General features: G+C 48.8%; 1 long non-coding RNA gene across 3 annotated transcripts in view; it reads left to right on the top strand.

Annotated features, from left to right (window-relative positions):
• Positions 1-20,684, top strand: part of LOC103348573 (uncharacterized) — a 40,104-nt gene that overhangs the window by 16,214 nt on the left and 3,206 nt on the right. For all 3 annotated transcript variants that reach the window (XR_011384670.1, XR_011384671.1, XR_001793485.3), the window contains exon 2: positions 12,359-12,592. This is a non-coding gene — a long non-coding RNA (uncharacterized lncRNA). The remainder of the gene's footprint in view (positions 1-12,358; positions 12,593-20,684) is intronic.

Raw genomic sequence — 20,684 nt, 5'->3', positions numbered from 1 at the left:
CAGCTCTCTGCTGTGGCCCGGGAGTGTAGTGGAGGATGGCCCAAGTGCTTGGGCCCTGCACCCCATGGGAGACCAGGGTAAGTACTTGGCTCCTGCCATCGGATCAGTGCGGTGCGCCTGCCGCCGCGCGCCAGCAGCGGCGGCCATTGGAGGGTGAACCAATGGCAAAGGAAGACCTTTCTCTCTGTCTCTCTCTCTCACTGTCCACTCTGCCTGTCAAAAAATAATAAAAAAAAAAAGAAAAAAGAAAAGAAATTATGGGTAAATCTTAAAAAGGGGGGGGGGGCAGATGGTGCTGTGGCTTACCGGGTAAAGCTACCACCTGCAGTGCCAGCATCCCATATGGGTGATGGTTCGAGTCACGGCTGCTCCACTTCCAATCTCTGCTGTGGCCTAGGAAAGCAGTGAAAGATGACCCAAGTCCTTGGGCCCCTGCACCTACATGAAAGACCTGGATGAAGCTCCTGGCTCCTGACTTCGGATAGGCACAGCTCCAACCATTGCAGCTAGTTGGGGAGTGAATCAGCAAATGGAAGACCTCTCTCTCTCTCTCTTTCTCTCTCTCTCTCTCTCTCTGCCTCTACTTCTCTCTGTATAATTCTGACTTTCAAATAAATAAATATTTTAAAAAAGAATTTATGGGATGCATACACCATAGAATACCACAAAGCAATTTTAAAAATGAAATCCTGTTGTTTGCAACAAAATGGATGAAACTAGAAAACATCATAGTGAAATAAGCCAGTCCCAAAAGGACAAATACCATATGTTCCCCCTGATCTGTGGAAACTAATACAGCCCTAAAAGGTAATCTATAGAAATGAAAATGACACTTTGAGATGCAATGATTTTGAACAACCCTTGTCTTGACTGTTGAAGAATAGTTTTTGTTTTTCCACACTATTTATTGAACTCTTTACTTAGTATCGAGTTAATCTTATGTGTATAAAGTTAATTGAAAATAGATCCTAGTGAAAAATATGAATGGGAATAAGCGAGGGGGAGGAAAGAAGGGTGGGAGGGTGGGTAAGGTAGGAAGAATCACTATGTTCCTAAAGTTGTATTGATGTAATGCATGAAATTTGTGTACCTTAAATAAAAGTTTTCTGGGAAAAAATAAAATTTCTTCCAATAAAAAAAGGAAAAGGACAGTCTTCAATAAACGGTGCTGAGACAATTAGATATTCACATACGGCAGAATGAAACTAGACACACACTTTCCATCTCTTATACACGAACGTCAACTCTGAATGGGGTCAAGGTGGTAGGCATTGTGCTGCAACAGGCAAGCCACTGCTTGGTGCTCCCACAGCCCTTATTTTGTACTCAGTTTGAGTCCCAGCTAATGCACTTGGGAGGCAGTATACGCTGACCCACATACTTGAGTTCCTGCTACCCACGTGGGAGAACCAGCTGGAGTTCCTGGGTCTTGGCTTCAGCCTGGCCTAGCCCTGGCTATTCAAGGTACTTGGGGAGTGAACCAGCAGATGGAGGATATCTCACTCTCTTTCTCTCTCCCTCCCTGTCTTTACCTCTCTCTCTGTCACTCTGCCTTTCAAACAAATAAATAAGAATCTTTTTAAAAATAGATTAAAAAACTAAACATAAGACCTGAAACTTTGGAACTGATGGAAGAAAACTTAGGCGAGATTCTTTGAGACATTGGAATAGGCAAGAATTCCTTAGATCAGACCCCAAAAGCAAAAGTAGTCAGAAATAATTTCATCAGGGACCAGCGTTGTGGCGTAGCAAGTAGGGCCACCGCCTGCAGGGCTGGCATCCCATATGGGCGCCAGGTTCTAGTTCCGGTTGCTCCACTTCCAGTCCAGCTCTCTGCTGTGGCCTGGGAAAGCAGTAGAAGATGGCCCAAGTCCTTGGGCCCCTGCATCCACATGGGAGACCAGGAGGAAGCTCCTGGCTCCTGGCTTCAGATCGGCACAGCTTCAGCCATTGCAGCCAGCTGGGGAGTGAACCAGTGGATGGAAGACCTCTCTCTCTCTCTCTCTCTCTCTCTCTCTCTCTGCCTCTCTGCCTCTCCTCTATGTGACTCTAACTTTCAAGTAAAAATAAATAAATCTTTAAAAAAAAAAGAATTTCATAAAGCTAGAGAGCTTCTGCACAGCAAAGGAAATAATTGAGTGAAGAAACAACCTACAGAACGGGAGAAGATATTTGCAAACTAAATATCTGACCAGGAGTTAATAGCCAGAATATATAAGAGACTCAACAAACAGTATTGCAAAAAAATTAATTTTTAGGGCCAGTGCTGTGGCTCACTTGGCTAATCCTCTGCCTGCAGCGCCAGCACCCCGGGTTCTAGTCCCAGTTGAGGCGCTGGATACTAGTCCCGGTTGCTCCTCTTCCAGTCCAGCTCTCTGCTGTGGCCTGAGAGGGCAGTGGAGGATGGCCCAAGTGCTTGGGTCCCTGCACCCGCATGGGAGACTGGGAGGAAGCACCCGGCTCCTGGCTTTGGATCAGCGCAGCACTGGACATAGTGGCCATTAGGGGAGTGAACCAACAGAAGGAAGACCTTTCTCTCTGTCTTTCTCTCACTGTCTATAACGCTCTCTCTGTCTCTCTCTCTCTCTCACTGTCTAACTCTGCCTGGCAAAAAAAAATTTAATTTTTAAATGGACAATAGATTTAAACAGACATTTCTTAATGGAAGACATGTAAATGGCCAACAAATACATGGGAAAATCCTCAACGTCACTAATCAGCATAGGAAATGCAAATCAAAACCATGATGAAATACCACCTCACTCCACTGCAGTCATGAAAACTAGTACGGAAGTTCCTCAAAACCTTAAAAATAGAGCTGCCCATACCACGACTGGGTATATATCCAGAAATGAAAACAATCTGTCAGAGACATCCTCACTTCCATATTTATTGTAGCTCTACTCACAATACCAAAGTACAGAACCAACTGAGATGTCCATCAATGGATGAATGGATAAATAAGGTGTGATGTGCATATGCACAGTAGGTTATTCAGCCATAAAAAGAATAAAATTCTGTTATTTGCAAAACATGGATGGTCAGTATGTTAAGTGATATAAGTAGAGTCCAGCACTCATTTGTAGAATCTAAAGAACTTGACCTTGTAGAAGGTGAGAGTATGGTGGTGGCTACAGAGGCTGAGGAAGTGGAGTAGGAGGGAGGAATGGGGAATGATTGATTAATGGGTTCTGCGTTACAGTTAGATAGGAGGAAGAAGTTCTAGAATTCTCTTGCAAAGTAGAGTGGCTATAGATAATGGTCATGTACTGAATTTATGAGACCCCATAAGTAGGTGTAGTTTTATATGTCGTTAAAAATAGGCCGGCACGACGGCTCACTAGGCTAATCCTCCGCCTAGCGGCGCCGGCACACAGGGTTCTAGTCCCGGTCGGGGCGCCAGATTCTGTCCTGGTTGCCCCTCTTCCAGGCCAGCTCTCTGCTGGCCAGGGAGTGCAGTGGAGGATGGCCCAAGTGCTTGGGCCCTGCACCCCATGGGAGACCAGGATAAGGTCACGGTGGCCATTGGAGGGTGAACCAACAGCAAAGGAAGACCTTTCTCTCTGTCTCTCTCTCTCACTGTCCACTCTGCCTGTCAAAAAAAAAAAAAAATATATATATATATGGGTTTTGCCTCTCTTGGAGCCCTCTTCCTGGCCACTCTGCCAGGAAATCTCTGACTTAAATACATCTTGCTTTTCTCTTTCCCTTAAAAAAAATAAATATTTATTTAAAGGAAAATGAAAGACTCTCCCCAGCCAGCTCCCATCCCCCTTCTCAGTATCTTGCATTCATCCTTCAAGACTGTGGCCACTGATGCGTGTTTGGGTGACCAGTTATGAGATTAGCTGTCTCCCGCACAAGACTCCCGAGCATGTAAAATTGGGGACAAACTCTGATGTCCCTCACATTTTATCCCTAGTACTTGATACTTCAGCGCTTCGAGCATTGTAAAAGCTGGCCTTCCTCACAGCATGCTGGGTGGGGACAGTCATGACCCATTCTGCAGATGAGGGTGACACACGCAGGGAGGGAGAGCAGCCTGCCAAAGCCAGCATCAGGGAGAAGCAGGAGAGGACCAACTCACGGCCGAGACCCGAGGCCTCGTCGTTGCCACTCTCCTGCTGCATTTAACAACACAGGCTCACATCTGTCAGAATCTCTGTGCTGAAGTTCACACATAAGAGAGGTCAGGAGACAAAGGTGATGAATACCAGCAAAGCCGACATGGGTGCAGGTTTGCATTGTGTTTCCCTGACCTCATGCTTCGCCTCCCCCTGTGTAAGCTCCCCTGTTGACAACCTCTAGTGACTTTATACCAGCATCCCCTGCAGGTGCAGCTCTGTCCGCAGGTGCAGCTCCGTCCGCAGATTTCTCCACTCACTGTTCCGGGAGGCTGAGGCAGTGAGTCCCAGCACAGGCAGGTAAACCCACCTTTGCAGGCCCGCTCCCCAATGCACCACTCTCCACTCTCTGAGCCCCTTTGAATTACTTCTTTTTCTAAAGGGTTTGCTTTTTAAAAAGTTTTACAATTTTGAGTCACAGTGGTAGTATGTACTGAGTGGGTACAGGGTGAGGTCTCCATCCACGTATTCAGTGTGTGCTGGGGTAACGAACATTTCCCTCTCTGTGTTGTTATTTTATGATTGGAGTTTTGGAGTGCCTTCCTTCTGTTTGCTCAGAAAATGCATAATAGGCTATTGTGGATTGTGGTTACCCTGCTGTGCTGTGTAACACTAGGTACTTCTTCCTACTGTTGTTTTTTAAGATTGATTTAATTATTTGAAAGTCAGAGCTACACAGAGAGAGGGAGAGACCAGAGAGAGAGAGAGAGAGGTCTTCCATCTGCTGATTCACCCCCCAGATGACTGCAATAGCCAAGGCTGGGCCCGGCTAAAAACAGGAGCCAGGAGCTTCTTCCAGATCTCCCACGTGGGTGGCAGGGACCTAAGCACCTGGGCCATCTTCCACTGCTTTTCCCAGGTGCATTAGCAGGGAGCTGGGTTCGAAGTGGAACAACTGGGACTCAACTGGCAGCCATATGGGATGCTAACATCATAGGCGGCAGCTTTACTGCCCTGCCACAGTGCCAGCCCCGGAACTTCTTCCTTCTATTTAACTATGATTTGGTACCAGTTATCCCACCCTCCTCTGCCCCCTCCCCCACCCTTGCCAGCCTCTAATAATTACTAGTGCATTTTCAGAGTGAGTTTCCTTAGCTTCCACATAACAGGGAGAACAAGTGGCATTTGTTTTTCTGGGTCTGGTTTGTTTACTTAATGACCTCCAGTTTCATGCATTTTGCTGCAAATGACAGCATTTCCTTCTTTCTGTGGCTGAATAGCATTCCACTGTGTGTGAATGTTGGCATCATACCATTGTTTTTATCCACTCCTCTGGTGTGGGATACCTTGGTGGATTGCATCCCTTGGATATTGTACTTAGGGCTGCAACAAGTGTGGTCACACAGCTCTTTGATATCATGATTTCATGTCTTTTGGATATGTACCCAGGAGTGGAATTAATGGATCATATGGCAGTTCTTTTTCTAGCTTTTTACGGCATCTCCATAGTGTTTTCCATAGTGGCTGTGCTAATTTACATTCCCCCCACCCCCACCCCCAGAGTGGATGAGGGTTGCCTTTGCTCCACATCCTTGTCAGAATTTGTTATTTCGTCTTTTGGATATTGGCCATTCTACCGGGGGCGAGGTGATCTGCCATTATGGTTTTGATTTGTGTTTCCTGATGGCTAGTGATATGGAGCATTTCTAGTGTGTTTGTGGGCCGTTTGTATTTCTTCTGCTTAGAAATGCCTGTTCATATCCTTTGCCCATTTCTGAACTGGACTGGCTGTGACGTTATAGTTGAATTGCTTGTGTTCCTTAGGCAGCCTGGATATTGATTCATTGTCAGGTAAAGAGCTTGCGAATGCTTTCTCCCCCTGTCTTGCCTTTCACTCTGTTGTTTCCTTTGCTGTGCAGAGCTTTTTGGTTTGATACAACCCCACTTCTCTGGTTATGTGTTTGTTGCCTATGATTTTTGGGGTCTTATCTAAAAAAGATAGTTGCCTACCCCAATATCTTGAAATGTTCCCCTATGGTTTCTTCTAGCAATTTCATAAGTTTCATAGATCTTACATTTAGATCTTTGATCCATCTTGAGTTGATTTTTGTTTAGGGTGAGAAGGAGAAATATTTATTTTTTATAAAGATTTATTTGTTTGAAAGACAGAACAAGAGAGAGAGAGAGAGAGGTCTTCCATCTACTGGTTCACTTTCCTAATGGCCACAACAGCCAGGGCTACACCAGGCTGAAGCCAGCAGCCAGGAACTTCATCCTGATCTCTCATATGGGTGGCAGTGGCCCACATACTCCAGCCATCATACCGCCTTCCCAGGTACATAAGTAGGAAGCTGCATGGAAGCAGAGCACCCAGGCTCAGATATGGGATGCCAGAAGCTGCAGCTTAACCTGCTGCCCCACAATGCGGTCCCCGGCTAGCACCATTTATTGAAAAGACTTTCCTCTCTCTTCCTGGCACCTTCATCAAAAACCAGTGGATTCGTTTCTGTTCCATTGATCTATGTGTTGGGTTTTGTAACAGTACCATCCTTTTGTATTTTAGATCATCACTTACTAAGTCACAAAAGAGGTAGGCTCCATGTTGAGCCAAGCACATTACAAATGTGGCGTCATTTCTTCTTTGCCCTCCTTCCAACAACGAGGGCCTGCGTATCCATCAACTACAGGAAGTTCAGTGCCTAAAGCCCACAATACCCCTAGGGCCCTATGAACATGTTCTGATTCTTTTCAAATCAGATGAAAAAAAAAATACATATAGCCCTGCTTGTATTATCTTTTTCTTTATAACAACGTAATCATGGAATCCAATTGTAGAAGGTTTTTCTGTTAGGGAAGAAGTCATCCGTGACCCAGCCAACAACCATTGGAGGCGGAAACGGCTGTTCTACAGTTTATCCAAAGGAAGAGACAGAAATCTGAGAAGGGACTTGGCCGACATCAGGCAGCTAGAAAGGGTGAGAACAGGGACTTCAGCCCAAGCCTGGGGGACCCTCAGGCTCACGCCCGCAGCCCCCAAGCTCACGGCCTCCGACTCAGCACTTTGACAGCTGCGGGATGTGTTTGGCAGGAGCAGAGGAACTTTATCCGGGAAGGAGAAGCCTCAGAGACATTGAATGCAAACTTGGGATATTTTGAGGGCTGTCATGTGGAAAAAGATCGGCCCTTTTGTACTGCTCCTGAGAACAGGGCGAGGACTGGCGGAGTGGGTGGCAGGGAGATTCTGCCCTAGACACACAATAAACTTCCTGGAAGAAACACGATCCCCGCCAATGGCAGTGTATTCTGAAATCCATAGGTGGGGGGGAAGAATTCAAAACACAGATTTTGGCAAAGCTTTGCTGCCAGGGGTGGGGGTTGGAGAGAGTGCAGTGAGTTCTCACATCCTTTTCGACACTCAGATTCCACTGTTGTGCGTGTCTACAGTCCAGCAGCAGAGGAGAGTTGTTGGGACTCCCCCCACACCCAATTTCATTCATCCTTAGTGAACCCTCTTCTGTGTATCACTGGTGAGAGTATCCGTGGACATGGGGGAAGAGTGGCTTGGCAATATCAACTGAAAATTTACAGTGCCCCAAAGCCTTTGCCTTAGCAATTCTGTCTTCATGCAAGACTCTTTCCTACTATGTAAGTGCACAGCTATGCGAAGCTGTTTGCCCAGGGATGTGCACCGCAGCGTGTTTATACTAGCCGAAGGTTGGCGCCAGTCTGAACGTCCGTCAGAGGACCGGTTAAACAGGGGTGGGCACTGGTGCAGCAGTTAGGACACGCTTGGGAAGCCTGCATCCCGTAGCGGAGTGCCTGGGTCTGAGTCGCGGCTCTGCCTCCGATCCAGCTTCCCCTAATGCCACCCTGGGAGGCAGCAGCTGATGGCTCAGGAACTTGGGTTCCTGCCACCCACACAGGAAACCCAGATTGAGTCCGGCGCTTCTAGGTTTGGCCTGGCCCAGCCCTGCCTGTTGCAGGCATTTGAGGATGAACCAACAGAAGGAAGATCTCTGTCTCTGCCACTCTCTTTCAAATAAAGTAAAAATAAATTAAAATGTTAAGGGGCTGGCGTCATGGCATATTGGGCCATTGCCTGCAGTGCCAGCATCCCATATGGGCACTAGTTCAAGACACCAGTTCACTTCCAATTCAGCTCCTTGCTAATGTGCCTGGGAAAGCAGTGGGAGATGACCCAAGTGCTTGGGCCCCTGCACCCACATGGTATGTTAGGTTTTAGGATTTTAGGGTTCAAAGAAGGAGAGGAAGCAGCTAAAGTAGAGAAGACTATTTTAGGGGGCAGAATGGGAGGATAAAGAGAGTGGGGTTGAGCCTGCCTGGACAGAGGGCAGGGGGTTGAAGTCAGGCTTGGTTCCACTTGAGCGGAGTCCTTCCTTACGTTGCTTGTTGGGGGAGGTGCACAGTTCCACAGGGACCCCGATGAGGTGGGTGGGAGATGTGACAAAGGCTCCTTGTTGCAGTGTACGGACCATTGTGTTAGCAGTTTGGAGCGTCCCCAGGTGCAGGGCTTTCCAAGGCAATCACTGTGCTGCACCCAGGGGGAGAGAGTGGCAGAGTGGAGGAGGAGGGGTCAGGAAGAGAGGGAGGGGCTGTTGTGGCTGCCACTGAAGGGAGAGGTGGGGGAGGGTCAGCAAGGGGGACAGGGCAAGTGGAGGGTCCTATTCCCTGAGGGAAGAGCTAGAGTGGAGAAAGGGGAAGGCTTCCAGAGGAGGCTCCAGCCCTCTCTCCTGCCTGAGGACTTGGAATAAGGATATATGACCTCGGAGGGGGACAAAGTCTCGGATGTAGGGGGCCCCTGACCCTTTGCCATTTCTCTGTGTGAAGTTATTAAAGTCCTAGAGAATTGAGAGCAAAAGTGTCAAATTCTTGGCCGTTTCTTTGGCCTCATCTCCCCCTTTACAGAGGCCAGAGAGGAGTCAGGCAAAATATAAGAAATTTCGGAGCCCATGCTAGAGCGGTGGTTCAAGTCCCGGCCGCTCCACTTCCAATCCAGCTCTCTGCTAATGCACCTAGAAAGGCAGCAGAAGATGACCCAAGTGCTTGGGCCCCTGCACCCATGTGGGAATCCTGGGTGGAGCTCCAAGCTCCTGAACTTAAGCCTGGCCTGACCGTGGCTGTTACGGGCATCTCTCTCTCTCTTTAAAATATAAATAAAATACTGCAGGATTGACATACACCCATGCCTGTTCTCCTGTATACCTGAATCCTCTCTAGGCTACTTATAATAACTATTATGTAAATGCTCTGTAGATAGCTCTCTGCTGTATTGTGTAGGTAGTGATGAAAGGAAAAAAAGTCTGCATGTGTCCAGTACAGTTTTTCACCTGAATGTTTTCTGTCGGCACTGGATTGAATCCAGGCTTATGGAACCCGCAGACATGGAGGCCACCTGTGATTGATAGATTGTTCGATGTCAGCATGAGCCAGGCTCTGTTGCAGGCCCCAGGAACCCACCAATGGGCATGGGACAAGATCTCTCCCTTGTGGATGCGCCCCTTGTGGTGGGCGGGGCATATCAGGGCCATAAGCAACCATCTTGAGTAAATAAGTCACACAGATGTCTGAAGATGCTAAGGACAGTGACAAGAGCGGGTGGGGGTCCAGCTGCAGCTCTCAGTGGGGTGGCCAAGGTGGGCGTCCCTGAGAAGGCGACAGCAGAGCAGAGACCTGAAGACCATGCAGAGGCCAGCACTGTAGCTCACTAGGCTAATCCTCCGCCTGCGGCACCAGCACACCAGGTTCTAGTCCCAGTCAGGGCACCGGATTCTGTCCTGGTTGCCCCTCTTCCAGGCCAGCTCTCTGCTGTGGCCTGGGAGTGCAGTGGAGGATGGCCCAAGTGCTTGGGCCCTGCACCCCATGGGAGACCAGGAGAAGTACCTGGCTCCTGCCATCAGATCAGCGCAGTGCGCCGGCCGCGGCGGCCATTGGAGGGTGAACCAACAGCAAGGGGAAGACCTTTCTCTCTGTCTCTCTCTCTCACTGTCCACTCTGCCTGTCAAAAAAAAAAAAAAAAAAAAAAAAACTATGCAGAGGACACCTGCCACTTCCAGCTGCTCTGTGTTGGCCGTTCCCCGGGAGACTCGGACCGTGCCTGGCCGGGCACTCGGCTGGCCCTGGAAGGACAGTAGCTATTGTTCATGTTAGCTCTGAAATGAACAAGAGCTCCCACAGCCTACCCAAGGACGATGTCTAGAAAGCCTCTCAGTTTGCAAATAAGGCGTGGGGAGGGACTGAGTTCTGGTAACTCTTTTATCTGCCTCCCTAGAAAGGAATCAAAACATCTTGTCCCAGTGGAAGGCTCCTTCCTGCCCACCCTGTGCACCTGCCCACTGTGTTCCCATCAGTGTAACCACATGGGGGTGACTCGGCACCCTTTGTCCTTGGTCAAGTTCCATGGGGGCCTTTCCCATTGGGCAGTGATGAGGTCCCCCCTGCACGGGAAGGTGGCAGCCAGCAGCTCCTCACCCAAGGAGACCGGTCCCTATCGGTGCAGGTATCCTGAGTCATTATGACAAAAAACAGGAGGTTCCAAAGGAATCAGTTATTGTATCCCTTGAATCCAAGCCGGGGTAGCAGAGACGGTGCTGCTCTGAGGAGGGTGGGACCAGCAACTTTGCATACAAAGCCACAAGTGACTGTCCCAGGAGGGAGAAGAGTCTCAGCTGAGGGGATCAGAGAGGGCTCCACCCACACCAGGGATATTGGTGCTGAGACTGGAGGAGAGACTACTGGGGTTTTGGCCTCTGGGAGTTGGGGTAGTGTCCTAGGCATCGGGCATAGCAAAGTATAAGGCCCTGAGGCTGCAAACTCTGGACCTAGTCAAGCTGTTCTAAGTGTCTCCTTTTATCTGAGGCATCAAAATAAAGAAAAAGATTAAAAGGAATAGCTGACTTCCCTGCTGGCCGCTTTGGAAAGACCTTCTGCTCCCTGTGGCCTGCACGGCCCAGCAGCCCCACCCTACAGGTGGGGAGATGGAAATCAGTTGCTCATTAGCCCATGGGTCGGTGAGGGGTTTGTACGATGTCACCGCCACAGGTACCGTCCCGGGCGGTCCACCCCTCTTCACACTGCTCCACCCCCGCTTCTGACTTCCCAGGTAAGGAAGCTGAGGCTTGGGGAGAACAGATGCTGCCTTTATTTATTTATTTTTTAAAGATTTATTTATTTGAAAGAGTTACACACAAAGAGAAGGAGAGGTAGAGAGAGAGAGAAGAAAGAGAGAGAAAGAGGTCTGCTATCTGTTGGTTCACTCCCAATTGGCCACAATGGCCAGATCTGTGCCGATCCAAAGCCAGGAGCCTCCTCCGGGTCTCCCACTCGGGTGCAGGGGCCCAAGCACTTGGGCCATCTTCTACTGCTTTCCCAGGCCACAGCAGAGAGCTGGATCGGAAGTGGAGCAGCCGGGACTCGAACTGGTGCCCGTATGGGATGCCAGCACTACAGGTGGCGGCTTTACCTGCTATGCCACAGCACCGGCCCCTAGATACCTCCTTTAAAACCATAGAGCTGGGCTACCATTGTGGTGCAGTGGGTGAAGCCACTGCTTGCAATGCCAGCTTTCCATTCCAGAGTGCTGGTTTGAGTCCTGGCTGCTCCAGCTCTGACTCAGCACCTTGCTAATGCACCTGCCAAAGAAGGGGATGATGGTCCATGGGCCTCTGTGGGAAACCAGGATGAGGTCTTGGGCTCCTAGCCTCAGCCTGGCCCAGGCCTGGCTATTGTAGCCTTTCGGGGGAGTGAACCTGTAGATGGGAGATCTCTGTCTTCTACAGTCTTTCTCTCCCTCGCTATCACTTTGCCTTTCAAATAAAACAAATGACTAAATCAAACAACAAGCCAACATGCTGCTGGATAGGCATAGAACCAAGTCATAAATTCAGCAGTGACCAAGTCCTAATTATTTATTTATGCTTATTTATTTATTTTTCATGTACCTAAAAGGCAGAGCCACAGAGAAAGGGAGAGAGAGCTTCCATTTGCTGATTCACTCTCCAAACACCTATAGGCTATATATAGCCTACACTGGGCCAGGCCAAAGCCAGGAGCCTGGAACGCTATCTGGGTGTGGCAAGGACCCAGATGTTTGAGCCATCATCCTATTTAGTTTAGTGTATGTTTCGTGCCTCCCAGGAAGCCAGATCAGAGGCAGAGCACTCTGATACAGGGTTCAGGTATCCTAAATGGCAGCTTAACCTGCTGTACCACAACACCTGCCCCCAAGTCCTGGTTCCTCACCGCGCTGTTGAATCATCGTTTCCTTAACCCACAAGGAACTGACGAAGATGTGCACATGCCCCTGACAGCCGGAGTTTGGAGGGGAAGGCTTGGGATCAGTGAGGTGGAGTCGCCAGGCTGTGTGCACGTCAGAAGCCGGAGGAACTGTGTAAAACAACCATTCCTGGAATATCTGGATCAGCAGGTCCGAGGTGCGGCTCGTGCATCTTCCTTCTAACAGAGGCTTCTGGTGCTCATGACGTCAGCGCTGTGGTCAGCATAGCAACACCGTAAGTAGATCGGACTCTGAGATTAAACTTCAGCTCTATTTCTTTCCCTTTTTATTTTTTGATACTGGTGGGAAAAACCTATAAACGTTGAATTAGCCAGCTGGGCTCGTATATACATCCCATTTTATTGGCAGCATCCAACGCTTCTCAGTCGGGAGCTGGCGGAACGTATGCTTCCCTCCCCTCCTCAGGCCTGGCCGGAGTGTTGACCTTGGCCCCTTAAGTGTGCAGTTCCTTCACAGCCTGTTTGATCCAGGCTCGTTGGCCTTGACATTCACAGGGAACACAAGGGCATTGTTTTCTTCAGGGCAGGCTCCGGGGACAGGAGCATAGTGGCCAAGTTTGTCCCTCCTGGGGGCCTGTTCCAAGGGTGTCTGGGCGGCCAGAAGGTGGGAGACAGACAGATCTTTTTGTGGCTGTAGGTGCCTTTCAGCATTGCCTTCATGGCCTTTAAGCCATCCCTGTTTCTTAGCAACCCCTCTCTGCCTCCGCTTCCCCACATGCAGAGAGGAAATGAGAATAGTATCTGTTCACATGGTTACTATAAGGAGTCAATGGGTATGTGCATGTAAAACGTTTACATACGTATGTGATGTAGTCAGTATTCCAAAAGCATTTGCCGCTACAGTAATAGTAGTGGTGGCTAAGAGTCTATTGAAAAAAAAAAAAAGTCTATTGAAATCACATAGACTAGTGTTTCTCAAACTTGTGTCATCATTCTCCCAACTGACCATCTGAGAGAGAAAAATACTCTCTTTCTTTTCTTTTCTTTTCTTTTTCTTTTTTTTTTTTTTTTTTTTTTTTTTGATAGGCAGATTTAGACACAGAGAGAGACAGAGAAAGGTCTTCCTTCCTTCCGTTGGTTCACCCCCCAAATGCCGCTACAGCAGGCGCTGCGCCAATCCGAAGCCAGGAGCCAGGTGCTTCCTCCTGGTCTCCCATGCGGGTGCAGGGCCCAAGCACTTGGGCCATCCTCCACTGCCTTCCCGGGCCACAGCAGAGAGCTGGCCTGGAAGAGGAGCAACCGAGACAGAAGTGGCTTGGTGAGCTGCGACACCGGCGTATTTTTCTTTATTTGAAAGGCTAAGTTAGAGAGACAGAGACAGAGACAGAGACAAAGAGATCTTCCATCCACTGATTCCCTCCCCAGATGGCTGCAGTGTCAGGGCTGAAGCCGTCTGAGCCATCCCTTGCTGCCTCCCAGGGTCTGTGTTCCAAGGAGGCTGCAGACAGGAGGAACAGCTGAGCCGCGAACCTAGGCACCCCGATGCAGGATGCGGGTTTCCTCACTGGTGTCTTAGCTGGCGGACCAAGCACCTGCCCCTAGTCACTGAGCGGACTACAGAATTTCTATCTGGCTCCTTGTATAATTTCTGTCTTTTTGCTGATGTCTATTTGATAAGACATTGTGTTCATGATCTCCTTTCACTCTTTATCCGTGATTTTCTTTAACTCTTTGCGAATATGTAAAAGTTGATTGAAGTCTTTGTTTAGTAATTCTGTTGTCAGCTGACTTTTTGTTACTCAATCCAGGATCCAAAGCTATGCATGCCTTTGATTTTGTATCATTGATCTCTTTCGATCCAAAAGAATTCTCCCTCCCTTTTTGCTTTTTTTGTTTGTGTCATTTATGACTTTTGTGCAGACCCTCGCCTAGATGTCCACTACTTACTCATTGTTTCCTCAGGGTTAGAGCCACGTTAATCAGTTTTGGCAAGACGACACATAGGTCATCTTGTGCATGCATGGAAATGATGATAGAATGAAGTGGACTCAGCCAGCACCGCGGCTCACTAGGCTAATCCTCCGCCTGCGGCGCCGGCACACCGGGTTCTAGTCCCGGTTGAGGCGCCGGTTCTGTCCCGGTTGCTCCTCTTCCAGGCCAGCTCTCTGCTGTGGCCCAGGAAGGCAGTGGAGGATGGCCCAAGTGCTTGGACCCTGCACCCACATGGGAGACCAGGAGAAGCACCTGGCTCCTGGCTTCAGATCGGTGCAGCGCCTACCGTAGCGGCTTTGGTGGGTGAACCAACGGAAGGAAGACCTTTCTCTCTGTCTCTCTCTCTCATTGTCTAACTCTGCCTGTCAAAAAAAAAAAAAAAAAATGAATGAAGTGGACTCAAATTCTTTTAATCCTGATGCTACTTTTGATCAGTATACAAATTCCAGGAAAAGGAACTGGATCACAAGCCAACTCCTAGGATGGAAGTGTGATGGCATTTTGGTCGACAGGAAGGGAGTGGGTATCTCCCCCAGAGAAAACTGAGATGTCATTACTAGAAGCAAGGGCGGGGTGGTGAGCAGGAACCAACTGGCCGCTCTTCCCCACATCTCTCAGTGGTGCCAGCCATTCCATTGACTTCTGTGTGCTGTCCAACTCCTAAGTAAAGCTGCCTCGTTTTCCCTTGTCCGGGCCACATTTATAACTGCCTGTTCAGAGCTTCCATTTGAGTATCTTAGAGAAAAAACATAGCCCAATGTCTTCCACACCTTCCACTACCACCCCCACCACCCCACCCCTGCCCAGCAGAGCAGCTGAATTCATTCTACAACCTCCCAGTGGCCCAAGCCCAAGCTCCTGGTCACTGGGCCTGGTCTCGTTGATTCTCTCTGGAACGTACTCTGGGCCTTTTCTTCCATTCCCGCACTGTGCCCAGTGCTGGCTGGAGTTACAGATGGCAGGGAAGGAACACTGTAGCGCAGCAGGTTAAGCTGCGGCTTGTGATGCTGGCTTCCCATATCGGAGTGCTAGTTTGAGTGCCATCTGCTCTGCTTCCGACCCAGCTCCCTGCTAGTGCTCCCGGGAAAGCAGTGGATGATGAGTCAGGTACTCGGGCCTATGCCACCCACATGGGAGACCTGGAAGAAGCTTCTGGCTCCTGGCTTCGGATTGGTGTAGCTCAGGTCTTTGCGGCCAACTGGGGAGTGAACCAGTGGATGGAATACCTCTCTCTCTCTCTCTCTGCCTCTCTTTCTGTGTAACTCTGACTTTCAAATAAATAAATAAATCTTCTTAAAAAAAACTCCTGGGGCTGGTGCTGTGGCTCACTTGGTTAATCCTCTGCCTGCGGCGCTGGCATCCCATATGGGCGCCGTGTTCTAGTCCTGGTTGCTCCTCTTCCAGTCCAGCTCTCTGCTGTGGCTCGGGAGAGCAGTGGAGGATGGCCCAAGTGCTTGGGCCCTGCACCCTCTTGGGAGACCAGGAAGAAGCACCTGGCTTCTGGCTTCGGATGGGCACAGCGCACCTGCTGTAGCGGCCATTTAGGGGGTGAACCAACAGAAGGAAGACCTTTCTCTCTGTCTCTCTCTCTCTCACTGTCTATGACTCTACCTATCAAATAAAAATAAATATATAAAGATTTTTAAAAAATTCCTTAGAGCAATAATTAAAATCTATGTTGATGGGTGTGCAGTATATATAGCTGCAATTTTTTACAATAATAGAATAATGGGGATAAAGGAGCTATACAGGAATAAAACTTTATATACTTTTGAAGCTAAGTAGGCATTAATTTAAACTAGTTCATTATAAATTAAGGTGTTATAATTACCAGGGCAACCATTAAGAAACAGAATATATTCATGTATATATACACATTTTATATATATATATATGGCACACTAGAAAATATTTAATACAAAAGAGGGCAATAATGGAAGAATTGAGGAACAGAAAAAATATTTCATACAGAAGACAAATAGCATACTAGCAGAAGGAAGTCATTGGTTATGAGTAATCACGTTAAATAGAAATGGGTTCAATTCTCCAAATAAGAGACTGAGATTGACAGCATGGAAATACACAACCCACCACAGCTACCACTTGGTATCTGGAGAGCATTGCCTCGGGGCTCAGCATAAGTGACGACATCCGCAGATGCTCTCGTCCCTTCTATGCAAGGCATGGCAGCACCATGTAGACTGCAGAGTTCTCGAATTCACTCCTCATTTGTAGAGCCTCTTAAGACTCAGTGCAATATAAATGCTACAGATAGTTGTTACCTGTATTTTTAAAGAATAATGCTAGGAAGTCTGGATATTCAGTACAGGTGCAGCCATCGTATGCCTAACTACTTAGCAGATGAGTGAGCCCTGAGTGGTAAATGCTCAAACGAATGCTGGAGAGGAACTGAGGCTCTGTGACATGAAGTGATGGAATATATAGGACTCAGCAGGCCAGCGCCGCAGCTCACTAGCCTAATCCTCCGCCTTGCAGCGCCGGCACACCGGGTTCTAGTCCCAGTCAGGGCACCGGATTCTGTCCAGGTTGCCCCTCTTCCAGGCCAGCTCTCTGCTGTGGCCAGGGAGTGCAGTGGAGGATGGCCCAAGTGCTTGGGCCCTGCACCCCATGGGAGACCAGGAGAAGCACCTGGCTCCTGCCATCGGATCAGCGCAGTGCGCCGGCCACTGGAGGGTGAACCAACAGTAAAGGAAGACCTTTCTCTCTGTCTCTCTCTCACTGTCCACTCTGCCTGTCAAAAATAAATAAACAAATCTTTAAAAAGAAAAAGAAAAAAAAAAGGATTCAGCATAGCGCTCAGCATGTAACAAATTCAGGCTTTGGGGTTTGTTTTTGTTTGTTTTGTTTTTTTTGCCATCTATGTGGAGGATGGAGTTTCTGTCTTCTGTCTTCAGCCCCAGCCCAGCCCTCGCTGTTCTGGCATTTGGGGTGTGAACCAATAGATAGGATCTAGTTCCTCTCTCTCTCTCTCTCTCTCTCTGTCTCTCTTTCAAATAAATAAATGTTGTCTTAAAAAGCAAAGAGATTAGGCCGGCGCCACGGCTCAATAGGCTAATCCGCCGCCTAGCGGCGCCGGCACACCGGGTTCTAGTCCCGGTTGGGGCGCCGGATTCTGTCCCGGTTGCCCCTCTTCCAGGCCAGCTCTCTGCTGTGGCCAGGGAGTGCAGTGGAGGATGGCCCAGGTGCTTGGGCCCTGCACCCCATGGGAGACCAGGAAAAGCACCTGGCTCCTGGCTCCTGCCATTGGATCAGCGCGGTGCGCCGGCCGCAGCGCGCCGGCCGCAGCGGCCATTGGAGGGTGAACCAATGGCAAAGGAAGACCTTTCTCTCTGTCTCTGTCTCTCACTGTCCACTCTGCCTGTCAAAAAAAAAAAAAAAAAAAGCAAAGAGATTATAAGAGAATACTATAAACAATCATATGTCAACAAATTAGAAGACCTGGATGAAATTAATAAATCCCTAGAAATACACAAATTATTAAAACAAACTCAAGAAAAAAACAGAAAATCTTAGTATATGTATAGCAAGTAGAGAGATCCAATGATAAGGAAATTTCCAATATAGGAAATCTCAGGAGAAGCTGACATTGTGGCATAGTAGGTTAAGCTGCTGCCTACGATGCTGACATCCCATATGGGTACTGGTTTGTGTCCTGGCTACTCCACTTCCAATCTGGGTCCCTGATAATGTGTCTGAGAAAGCAGCAGCAGATGACCCAAGTATTTGGTCCCCTGCCACCCACATGGGAGACCCAGAAGAAGCTCCTGGCTCCTGGCTTCCGTCTGGCTCAGCCCTGACCATTGTGGCCACTGGGTGGTGAACCAGTGGATGGAAAATGTGTATGTGTGTGTGTGTGTGTCCCTCTCTGTAACTCTACCTTTGCGATTGAAAAAAGAAAGAAAGAAAAAAGAAAATCTCAGGAACGTATGGCTGCACTGGTGACTTCCACCAATGATTCAAATAATTAGCACCAATCCTGTAGAAAAACTATAGACCAAGAAAACTATAGACCAGTGTCCCTTGTGAGTATAGATGCAAAAATACTCAGCAAAATACTCACAAGTCTAATCTAGCAGCATATAAACAGGTTTTACATCACAATAACATGGCCGTTGTCTCAAGAATGCACAAGGAATTCAATATAAGGAAAGAATCCTTGTGTATTCATCAGGGTTCTCCAGAAAGAAAAACCAAGAGGATATAGGAGAGGGGATTAACTAGGGAAATTGGCAAACACAATCGCAAAGCCTGAGAAGACCCATGACAGGCTGTCTGGGAGAATCAGGGAAGCCCAGAGTGCATGAAGCAAAAGGCCTGAAAGTCCCTGCTGGCACGAGTGTGATCCAAAGGCCCAAGAACCTGACATTCTGATGTGCAAGGAAGAGACAGGCACCGCCCCCCACCAGAAGAGAAGGCTGACTACCTGTGCCCTCTCACTGGCCCACCCAGCCCTCAGCCAATTGGATGGTGCCCACCCACGGTGAGGTGTATCTTCTTTCTCCAGCCTCTGTCTCCTCTGAAAACACTTTCGCAGACACACCCAGAAACAAGGCGTCACCTCCCATCCGTGCAACCGTCAGTCCATCAAGTTGACAGTTAAAATTAGCCACCTCTCAGTGTCCTCTGGCATGCTGATAGAATGAAGGGATGCTGTTGAAAAGAGCATTGGACAAACTCCAGTGGTTTTTCATGATAAAAATTCTCAGCAACTAGGACCAGAAGGGAACTACTTTGAAAGGATGAAGGGCATATACAAGAAACCCACATCACACTCAACAGCGAAAGATCAAGGATGCCTGCTCACTCATTTACTATGATTTTTAATTGATGCAGTAATTATCCATATTTATAGGGCAGAGGGTGAGGTTTCAGTGTGATGGTAAAATGTGCAATGATCAGATCATGATTAGCATTCCTGCTCCTTAAACATTTTTCATTTCTTTGTTTTGGAGAGATCTCTGAACACCTCTCTTTTAGTTATTTATAAAATAAGGAAGTCGTTGTGAACTATGGTCACCCTATTATGCTATAAGACATAGAACTGATTCCATCTGTGTAATTATTTTTGGTTCCCATTACCCAACTTCCCTCTATACCCACTCCAGGCTCCTCCCTACTTCCCCGTAGTCAACTTTTTTAGCTTCCACGTATGAGTGAGTTTTTCTTTTAATGCCTGGAAAAAGCAGGAAAAGCAGGTTTAGGGCTGGCCTCCTGGCTTACTGCGGTGTGCTCTGGGGCACAGGGACTGTCCCTTGTGACCAAAATGTCCAGCAGTAGATGTGGCTTTTTTTTTTTTTTTTTGACAGGCAGAGTGGACAGTGAGAGAGAGAGAGAGAGAGAGAGAGAGAGAGAGGAAGGTCTTCCCTTGCTGTTGGTTCACCCTCCAATGGCCCCGTGGCTGGCACACTGCGGCCGGCGCACCGCGCTGATCCGATGGCAGGAGCCAGGTGCTTCTCCTGGTCTCCCATGGGGTGCAGGGCCCAAGCACTTGGGCCATCCTCCACTGCACTCCCTGGCCACAGCAGAGAGCTGGCCTGGAAGAGGGGCAATCGGGACAGAATCCGGCGCCCTGACCGGGACTAGAACCCGGTGTGCCGGCGCCGCAAGGCGGAGAATTAGCCTAGTGAACCGCCGCGCCGGCGTAGATTTGTCTTTAATCACGGGCTGGGAGCTCCACAGAATCTGTCCCTCAGTTCTGCTTTCCTTGTTGGTGTCATGCTCAGCAGGTGTTATTCTTCTCACTTAGAGGCAACAGTGACACCGAGCTTTCGCCTCTCTATCCTGCCTAGCAACCCTCAAAGAGAGAGACAATCCCTTGTCCAATAGCTGCAGCGGAGGTCTCATGTTTGAAACTCATTGGTTCTGCCTGGGTCACATGTGCACTCCTGAACCAATCACCAAGGCTGGTGAAGGGGTGTGGAATAACCTGAATGGCTAGATCTGTGTCTTATACCCACTCTTGCAGCCCCACTGAGAGGCGTGGCGAGGTGGGTGGGGAGGCCGAGTGGTTCCATAGTAGGGAGTTAGGGTGCTGTTTCTGGAAGAAGGGGTGATGATGGCTGAGTGGAGACAGTAGCCGTGGACAGCACCTGACAGACAGGGTCCAGCATGATCAGGCCCTTCAGATTCATGGTCCTTCTTCCTGCCTGTCTCTGGGGTCTGCTTCACTGCCTATGGCTGATTATTCATCCCGAGCCCGTTCCACACGTGGTTCCGTGTCCCTTGTCCATTACTGTGTCAGCTCAAACGTGGCTTCCTCAGGGAAACTGTGCCGTTGTATTTTCCAAATAGGGCCACACCTGTTCATCACAAGGTGACTTTTAACACCTCTCCCATTAACACAGGGGGCTTGTT

The sequence above is a fragment of the Oryctolagus cuniculus genome, chromosome 19 (assembly GCF_964237555.1).
Source record: "Oryctolagus cuniculus chromosome 19, mOryCun1.1, whole genome shotgun sequence".
NCBI classification, from domain to species: domain Eukaryota; kingdom Metazoa; phylum Chordata; class Mammalia; order Lagomorpha; family Leporidae; genus Oryctolagus; species Oryctolagus cuniculus.
Note: the sequence above shows the minus strand (reverse complement) of the source record. Positions and strands in the feature narration are given on the sequence as shown.